Here is a 9,744-nt window from a genome sequence, read left to right on the forward strand (position 1 = left end):
TGCACACTCAAAGCGAAAATTTGTTAAAGCTGTTAAAAACCTTCAAAACAACCATTCGAAACACCATGTACTGCAATTATAATTGCAAGGTAATTTTGATTACTCATTAAAATACTAACTGACGTAAGGAGTATAAAGCATGATCATTGATTCAGGATCAGGGTTGGCATTAGTCATCGTCATTAGTCAAATGACTGTGACTGTTGAGCCTCTTGGTCAGTCAAACTCAATTGACTGTTCCTTAAACGCCAGTCACTTTGTTCGCCAGTTACTTCGTTTGCCAGTCACTCAACCCCCAGTCGTGAAAAACTTTGTCGAAGACCGTAACTTCGTATCTTATTAGGCAAAAAAGTTATTAGCTGTTTAACAGGGGTATGTCTTTTCGCAATGATTAACAATAAATTCAATTGACATCACTACTTGAGCCACGCGATGTGTTGCATGGAAAGTAGTCACGCAATAACTCGCAGGCACTCTGCAGGGGTGTCAATTGAATTTATTGTTTATCAGTGCGAGAAGACATACCCCTATTAAACAGTTAATAACTTTTTTTTCTAATAAGATACGAAGTTACGGTCTTCGACAAAGTTGTTAAGCGGAAAATTTCCTTTAGGAAATTTATAAATGGGTACAAAAACCATGAGCTGGTTCGGTTCCACAGACGAAACAAAAATGGTGTTGATTTTTCAGTACAAAATATTCAATTTTCCCATACAAACCTAAAAGTTCAAATTTACTCATGTCAATGTTACTTAAAAATTTTGCAAAAAATCATGGATGAGTTTTGGACCAAGACCGATATTTTAATGACCCCGAATCGACTCAGTCTACTGTCCATATCAGTTACGTTACCTGCCTGATTCTCAATTTAACATACATCTTCGAAGCATTTGCCATTATTAATAGCTTTCAAACACTTCGCTGAATTCAAAATTCATACATTTTTATCATTTCCTGCCATATTATACCATGATCATTTGAATTTTCAAACTTTCTTAGAACAATTTCAGTTCGAACCCAAAAGTCTGGAAGTCTGGAAATCTAAAAAAAATGTCTGGCAGAAGTCCAAAAAGTCTGGAAGATCCAGAGAAAATCTGGAAGGTTGACAACACTGATTGTTGCCCTCTGCCAGCAAGTCGTTCAATTAGTTGTACCTGCCGTCTGCGGCCGATCGAAGTGTGAAGAGCTTTGCCAGGGTCAAGCGTGACGGGCGTGTTTTACCTACCCTGTTCAGGATATTCAAACGACATTAGTGGCTATAACTAAATGTTTGTTACAAAACCAGATTTCATTTTTCGGGGTAACTTTAATCACTCTGGTTTTAACGTATCTCAACATCTTCAAAATTATTATTTTGATGCCAATTAGCACAGAAGGCTTAAAACATCAATAACAGTTCTTTGTTTGGACTCAATTGATTTTTTTAACGTTTTCTTTCAAAAACAAATATACTCAAAAGATGGACAATGTTGCTGCATACATTTAGGGGCTTAAATTATAAACATTTCTCAATATTTTTTGGCCTAAAAAACAAATGAAATTTTACCATCATACAATTTACAAGGTCCTCCCACTGTCCCTATGTTCTTTTTTTAATTAAATTTAACCATTTGATAGGGTTCTTAGTCATTTGTTCTATACAGGCATTCTCATAGAAAATTTCCGTTTTTTTAATATCCACATAATGACCATTAAAATAACTCTTAAACTGTACCTTTAAAAAGGAAAAAAGTGAAACATTCAAATAAAACAACCCATCTGCTTCTAAATGCTATCATTTTATCAGCACCATCAACACCTCGTTTGTTTGTGAGTCTTCGAAAAAACAGATATTTTAAAACTATATTTTAAGTAATATGTATAAAAAAAATCTCCAACAGCAAACCAAATTTAGCCTATTTGAAACTGAATTTAAAGGTTTTCAAACGTAGAAAATAGCTTTCCGATATTTTAACTAAGGCTCAATTAATGATGATTATCCGAAAAAAAAATCAGGTTGATCAAAGATACCCGGTGATCAAAAATTCCCCAGTTTACGGTATTCGGTTGTTTTTAATGCATTTAAGTTGTTATTTAAATTATTTTCTAATCATTAATGACCAATGACACGAAAAGTGTGATGGGTGGAAGAAAGAAATTATGTGTATCGTCAAAAAAGTGTTCCTTTAGTTTGCTTTAAATTTTGCAGTACGGTAGGGTTGTTTCACCGCAAAATGTGCTATTTATGATGATGGGGTGTCAAGTTTTATCTAAACAGCATTAACGGCCTTCTATGAGAACCGGGAATATGTATGGGTGTATTTTTCTCATGTTAGCATATCGCGATGAAAGTGAACGTTTTCTTTGAATTCTATGCGTTGACTTTTGTGATACGGTGATTGGAGCGCGTTCAGAAGCACACATCAGCTAGCAGCAGAACTCATTCATGCTGACAGGAAACTTATTCCAAATGTTTAATTATGAAGACGAGGCTAATTGGGTCGATGAGACAAAATATTGTGTTCGTTATACTCTCATCGAACTAACTTTTTGTTTATACAGTTTTCCAAGGTTTTATCGTGAAGAAATTATTTTTATTTGACTGACAGGACTAATCAGTAAATTCTGGAAAAAATACGAATTTCTCAAAACCACTTTTACAATTTATTTTTGGTTCAAAAAATTTATGATTTAATTTAACATTATAATAAACCTCACAAATCACGATAAATAATCTAGAATAGAATGAAGTTCAAAATATTATGGAGTGTCATAAATCTATTTTTCAAAGGTTTATTTAAACCGGCTACATTTCATATTAACAGTTTTTAAATTTTCAGCTCAATCAGCAGGTATTTATTTGAAATTATTCCATATATATTCTATGGTTCATATTTAGCATTTATATTTCATTTAGGCTGGAACAAATATCAATTTCTTCTTTTGTCACCCCCCCTTCGAAACTTCCAAAAACCCGAAGGGAGAAATAAATAAAGTTTGAAGTAATTTATGTTGATTCCAATAAAAAATTCCAATATCTGAAAGTCTACAAGACTAAAAATAAAATTTAAGAAGATGGGAGTTATTTCACCTTTCGTTTTCTCGATTTCATTGAATTATTCGATAAAAAATTACTTGATTTATAGGTTTTGTGCAACAATATAATATGAAATTTTGTTGCATACAAGCTTCCGTGCAATTTATTCCAATTTATTTGTTTTTCGCATTATTTTTTATTGTCCCCCCCCCCCTCGCGATGTTGCAACTCCGAGTGACAAAAGAAGGATTTGAAATTTGTTCCGGCCTTATTATATTATTATATGTTACTTTATTCTTACTATATTTACCAGAGGGAATGCATCTGGGGATAACCTGAGGGAACTATTACAAGCGGAGTGGAGTGCCAACCATTGTAGGATTCTGAGGGTTGGATGCCTTTCCTCGACGAACCATCGGCCGTGGAAGCCCTAGAAGTCAATTCGAAGGCCAAGCCACACAGACATAGGCTGGACCTTGCTACCGATGGGGGAACCATACATACATACATACATACATTAATGACCAATGACACGAAATATTATTTTTTGACTCATGCGATAGCAGTTACGAAGCCAATTCTTACATTTTTTTTTAAAAGAATTTGTATCAAAACGATTTAGCAGTAAACAATTACAGATGAACCTCCCATGATGGATGATTCAGCTAAGATTTTTATGCAGATTGAACGAAATCTGAGTACGAATTACATGGCAGAGAAATGCATAAAATATCGCCATTTGTGACTCTAATATGTGTTGTGAGCCCACTTGGTTGAATAATTCAAGAATTATTGTTCGATTGCTTTGATTCAGTCATTTGAGAATTTTAAAACATTAACTTCAATTATAATTGCTAATTTGACCCATTGAAACAATCTATGGAAGAGAAATCCGGAAAAAGGATTAAAAATCAATCTATTTGATTGAACAACATTTAAGATCCAATGAAGCTTCAGTGACTTGGAAAAACGAGTTGTATAAACTTTTAAATGACTAAAGAGATTTTTTTTTATTATTTTTATTTTATGTGGATTGAAAATCATTTTTGGCTGTTAAATCGTTTTCAGGATGAAGATAAATTTCCCAGAAATACCGGTTTTTTACCATGTTTTTACCTATTTTTTTCTTCACTGAGAGTTAGTTTGAAATTGTTATAAAAGAAACTGATTTTATATTCTGATTATAAATCGATCTCGACGTAGATGGTCGCCGTAAAGCTTGCGACATGTTAGCCCTTCAAGATGATTGCCATATTGTGTTTCTGCTGAGTGTTGCTAGTTTTCAGTTTTTTTTTTGTGTTCAATTGTGTATAATTTTCCGCGGGAAACATTGTCTTTATTGAGTATGGCCAAATACACGATTCTTTTTTTTAGTTTGGACGTTAACTAGACGAGAGGTCTTCTAAACTTTTATCCGAAATTATCTCAACCCACAACAATTCATATTTGGAGTCATCATTCCTTTTTTGTATAGAATTTTGACTTCTAAAGCATAGTTCTTTTAGAAATGGGACAGTTACGAATGCGTGTATCTCAAAAACCTTTCGTTTGATCTAAAAACTTTCTATGAAGAAAATGAAGGTAATCTTATGAAAATTTGAAAAAAAATATTTATCGTTTTTTTGTAAGAATAAATTTTACTTTATTCTTGGTACCTCCCATCGGCTAGCGCACACTTTTTCAGTCATGATATTGATCAGTTTTTCAAACTAATACTTCGTCTAATCTGTATTTTAGGAGGCTACATCCTCTTCCTTCAATTTCCGCTACTTTTCGGACCAATACTTCTCTTTTAAAAGGAACTGAGGGCAATTGAGTGGATACAGATTTTTCGAAATTAACAAATTTGATTATTTCTGAGCCACTTTTTGAACGTTTTTAATGGAATTTCTGCTGACAAAATCTGGCAATAACGAAGTAAAACCATCATGAGATTAAACTTAAAGTATAATCGGTTAGAATAGATCGTAGTTTGGGAAAGGTACATAAAAGATTACTCTTTTTAGGCTTTGAAAAACAGCGAAAACCATAGTTTTCGTTTTGAATATTGTTATTTCTTTCCACAGGAGCAGAATTTTCGCAAATCATAATATTTTATTCATACAAAATAACCAGCAAATACATCTTTAATATACTCGGGACCTTGTCACGAGCAAACATGGTATAGGATTCAAACGCTGGAATTTGTTTGAAATAGGGTATTTCATAAGTTTTGTCTTTCATCAGAAATCATCTGTCCCATAGCTTCGAAATCGGCTATACAGCTTACGAGCTCTGGAACTATCAAAAATTTAGTGTTTGAGCTGTGGTTTGAATGACTCATTACCAGGCAACACTTTCAGCTTATCGGAGAAAAATTTTTTTTGGAAATTTTAACGATTTACCCTTGGTTTTTCGCTTTTTGAAAATTAAAAATGTTGGTATAAGACTTGATTCCCTGATAACCCTCTGCCGAAGTTGCCGATCATATGCTTCACTCCAATGCTTGATTTGAACTTTGTGGACATTTTTGACAGTATTTGCATACTTTTCTACCACTCACATACAGTAATTCTTCGAATAATCAATGGTTTTGTCAGCTATCAATTTGATTATGATGGAATTTGAATGAAACTGTGCAAAATTATTTTTTCCTTTTTCTCTTGCATCGTAAGTATCTCAAAAACGCGTAATTTTGAAAAAAAAAATAGGTTGGATAGTACTTTTTACAGGCAACAAAATGCTGCCAAAATTTTGAATGTCCGATTACTAGTAAACGAGCTATTAGCAAAAGAAAGTGTCCCATTTCTAAAAGAACTAAGCTTTATTTGATTTTCAAATCGGATTTGAGGGTCTAATATTCGTTGTGTTTATATTTTTTTTTTCGAACAAATTGAAATATTTGTTAATTTTTTATTTTGATTTCTCGTGCGATAATCATTTTTTTCCTATTTTTATTATTTTTTTGAGTCTAGTGTTTTTTTAGTATTGAAGTCCTAATTGCCTAGACAATGATGATTACAAAAATATATTTTAAATTTCATTCTGAGTGAGCACTTTGCGAACCAAATATAAGATATCTCGTTTTTCGCTTGCGGCGAATGAGCAGTACTTAGAATTATAACTCAAATGTTATAAATTTAACATTGAGACCTATAAAATTAAACACAACACTTTCGGCAACTCAAAGATATTCAATCTATTGAATTTGGTTAAGTGGTTTTTTGAGATATTGAATATCATTTTTTTTTGTATTTCTAGGTTCAGATAGTTCCGTGATCCTCAATATGTTAAGATCATAAGATGAAAGAATTATTTTCTTCATACTTTTGGTTAATAAGTAGGTAAAAAGGTAAAGGAAATTAAAAGAACTCACACAGGTACATACATTCGTTTGGAGGTATTTCATAATTCCTAAGAGGCTTTCTGCTGAAGTTTTTTGCTAGAAGCATCTCAGTCAATATTGAATGGAGTGGTTTTACTTCATTGCGATTGTAATTCGAAACCCATCGATACCTGCACACCTCCCCGATGGCTCTTCTATTCCGAGAAAAATAAGTTAATTCTTTTGCCAAAGTTCGATGTTGCGTGTAACGGAAGAGATACAACACCACGTCCACCTTTATTCCCACAACTATCAGCCATCGGTGTAATGAAAGAATGGGACACCAGGGAGCATCTTTTTCGGTCGAAGGAAAAAAGAAGGATTTGTTCTGTAAGGAGTTTATTTCTCTCACGAAACGAGAAAAACATAGATCTTAAAAGCAGAATGAATGACTCTGAAAAAATAAAACTGAAAAAGTTCAAGCATCCCACATTCGATGAAAAAAGAGCTATCACCTTAAGGTGTCCTTAAGTAACAAAATGTAACTAAAGAGAAATCACGTTCCTTGCTTCGTTTCATTAACTTATTCAACGTAATGATCAATTAAATAAAAATATCACGTGAGCAAGCGAAATGATTTTGATCACGCTTCTTTATGGCATGAGCTAGACGGTGTACTTTTTTTTAGCTTTCACCTGAAAAACAAAGAAAATGGAAAGGCAAAAGGGCACCAAAGATATGGGCATCTTGACCTGACTTCAGCTTGTAAGAGAGCCATGGGGTTGTGCTGCTGCTGCTGCTGGAAGACGTGCTATACTTTCTTCTTGATTTCGTTAGATTGCTCTTATTTTTACATAGCGGTTCTAGGGAGAAAATATCGCACACTTTGAAAAAATATGCAACTAGTCACCCCACGTGAGTTTTACTTCTCCAAGAATCTTATTCCCTGCTTTTTTAATCGAGACTGGCAAGATAATGATACACTTTTATCTCCATGAGCTGTAGGTTATGTATATCGCTGAGAATATACTAAGAGCAAGTCCAATGGTGTTGGGAAAAAGTGGTAGGAATTTTGACAGTTGTAGCACAGATAGAAAATTTTCTATCGCGAATAATAGACCAAAACTTTTGTTCGTCCACCGGTGTGATAGAAAAAAAAAGGTATAAAATCCAAAGCAACCAGCGATGCCAAGTGCATTTGCTCTTCAATATTTTTAATGTTTATTCGTGTTTTGAATTGACCGTTTCAAAATTCAAATCAAATTCACTTAAATTGATCACTGACTAAAAATAATAATATGAATATGAATACTGATTTGTCCGTATGTTTGTACTTAATCTGTAAGTATAAATGCAGTCCAAAATTATACTGAATTGTGCAGAATTTGGATTTATGTAGTTACTGCAAATTGTTATGAAATGCAATTTTTATTGAAAAAAGCAGGTAGTTGATTCGTGTCATACATATTTATTCAAAGTTCATATTAATGCTACAGGTTTAATCTTAATGTTCATGTTCGAAATTAATTTCCAAAAAATATATGGAAAACGAAAAAACAAAAACTTTGAAAAGAGTTTTCTCGAAAACAGCTTTATGGACTTAATGCCCATTATAGGCCTCATTTGTTCTTCTTGTCCCTAAATCGAGCGTTACGGTCCCTCCAAATTTTTGTTAAGTTAGTCTATAGTTATCTATACTTATTCGATAGGGACTTTCACTTTCCCGTAATTGACTCTTTCAACTCTTAATTATTCCGGTGATGATGCTAATTTTGTGAAAACGTTTAGACGAGGGTCAATGCGTATAAACGATGAAGATCCATATTGCGTCCGCAAACTTTCGGTATCCGTGTGACGTGAGGTTGAAACCTGGATGAAAATTGGTTATGATAAAGATTAATATTTTTATTGAGATTGTTATTCAATTTTTTTTTAAATATACTAATCATTCGTACATTAAGCGCTGAGGGTTGAGTGTTTAAGACGAAATGAGGCTTTTCGATTGATTTCGATTTTTCGCATTCGAAAAATATTTGAATGACTTAAAGATTCAAGTTAAAGATTTGATTTTAACATCTATATTTTCACCTGGTTTCATTTTTGAAAACTCATTCCTTCAATCATGAAGTCAAATATTTAGACTGGCTACCAGAAAACAATACCTTTTTGAGTGTGTCCAAACACCGATCTTCTTGCGTGTTTACAATCTCATCCGGCAAATACAGGAGGCAGCTTCCAATTCCGAGAATTATGTTTTCAAATTTTGTATTGTGGGATATATTGAGAACATCCATTTATGGCTCTAACTGCTCCCAGCCGTGGTCAGTAGGAGAATTACTTGCTGGAAGGTGTATGAAAGGTGCCGAAACTCTCGACAAACTTTGACTGGTCATGTGAGCCTACTAGCCGTGTAACGTGTATAAATCCCAGCTGCTGAGGAGTAAAAGCTGTTGTCCTAGCACTAAAAGGAAGTAGAAGGCACGGATGATTCATTCCATCGCTTTCTTTCCGCTTATGCCCTTGTCTGAAGCTGCTATATCGGAAGCGCCTGGTCTGCCACCTCCTGTAAATAAAATGTTTTGTTCCATAGAATCCGACAACAAAAATATCAAAAACTCACCAACAGCGCAATCACCATCTTTCCACCATCCAGTTAAATCTCCGGAATATCTAGGGCCGGAGCCCGGGAGAGTTTTTCGGAAATCCTACTTCGGGATGTTTACGTGACAGCTGTACACTACACCTCACACGCAGATTAATTAAAAAGTGGATTAATACAGCTATCTGGCATCTTTGCGCCGTAAAAAGTTGACGGCACACGCAATTGGCAAAGGTATGAAAAAATTAACTGTATGTTTCAAAAAGTTCATTAATTTCTTTATAATTCGAGTCAATTTATGTGATGATGTGATGCATTGTTTAAAAAGTAAAAAAGATATTTTTCTAAATCCTTAAATTGCTCAATTTCCTATTTTTTCCCAAAACCGAGGTTTCAAACATAAGAAAGATGGCAGCACCGAAGCGTTTCATGCACGAATACTGTATTGCAACGCCGACTCTATCACTCGGTCCGGTGTTGCAAAACATCGTGTTTTTCTATCACCCTCAGCCAAAAAGTGTTATACGATACAAATTTTACAGCGCGAAACTGTTCGAATATCAGATTTTCCCAACACCGGTGGACGGCAAATGTGTTGTGATGTGATGTAAACCATCAAAATTTCCAACTCCATCTCAACCAGTGAACTTGCTCTAAGACACCCCAGCCCTTTCTAGTCTGATGTTTCTTATCGAGCTATAGAAAATAGTTTAGCGATCATCTATAAATATTAATGTTGATAAAGCAAGGATCATCTTAAATCTGGACGCATTAAAACGGGCCTATGTCGAAGCTCTGTAAAGGAAATAAAAATGTTTTGTACTG

The 9,744-nt window shown here is 34.0% G+C and overlaps 1 long non-coding RNA gene across 1 annotated transcript; it reads right to left on the reverse strand.

Annotated features, from left to right (window-relative positions):
- Nucleotides 1-7,962: 7,962 nt before the first annotated feature.
- LOC129751673 (uncharacterized) lies at nucleotides 7,963-9,029 on the reverse strand. The gene is made up of 3 exons (XR_008738776.1): nucleotides 8,945-9,029; nucleotides 8,483-8,883; nucleotides 7,963-8,189 (listed from the first exon to the last, which is right to left on the reverse strand). It is a non-coding gene; the product is annotated as an uncharacterized LOC129751673 (long non-coding RNA).
- Between the last annotated feature and the right edge of the window lie 715 nt (nucleotides 9,030-9,744).

Source organism: Uranotaenia lowii, chromosome 3 (assembly GCF_029784155.1).
Source record: "Uranotaenia lowii strain MFRU-FL chromosome 3, ASM2978415v1, whole genome shotgun sequence".
NCBI classification, from domain to species: domain Eukaryota; kingdom Metazoa; phylum Arthropoda; class Insecta; order Diptera; family Culicidae; genus Uranotaenia; species Uranotaenia lowii.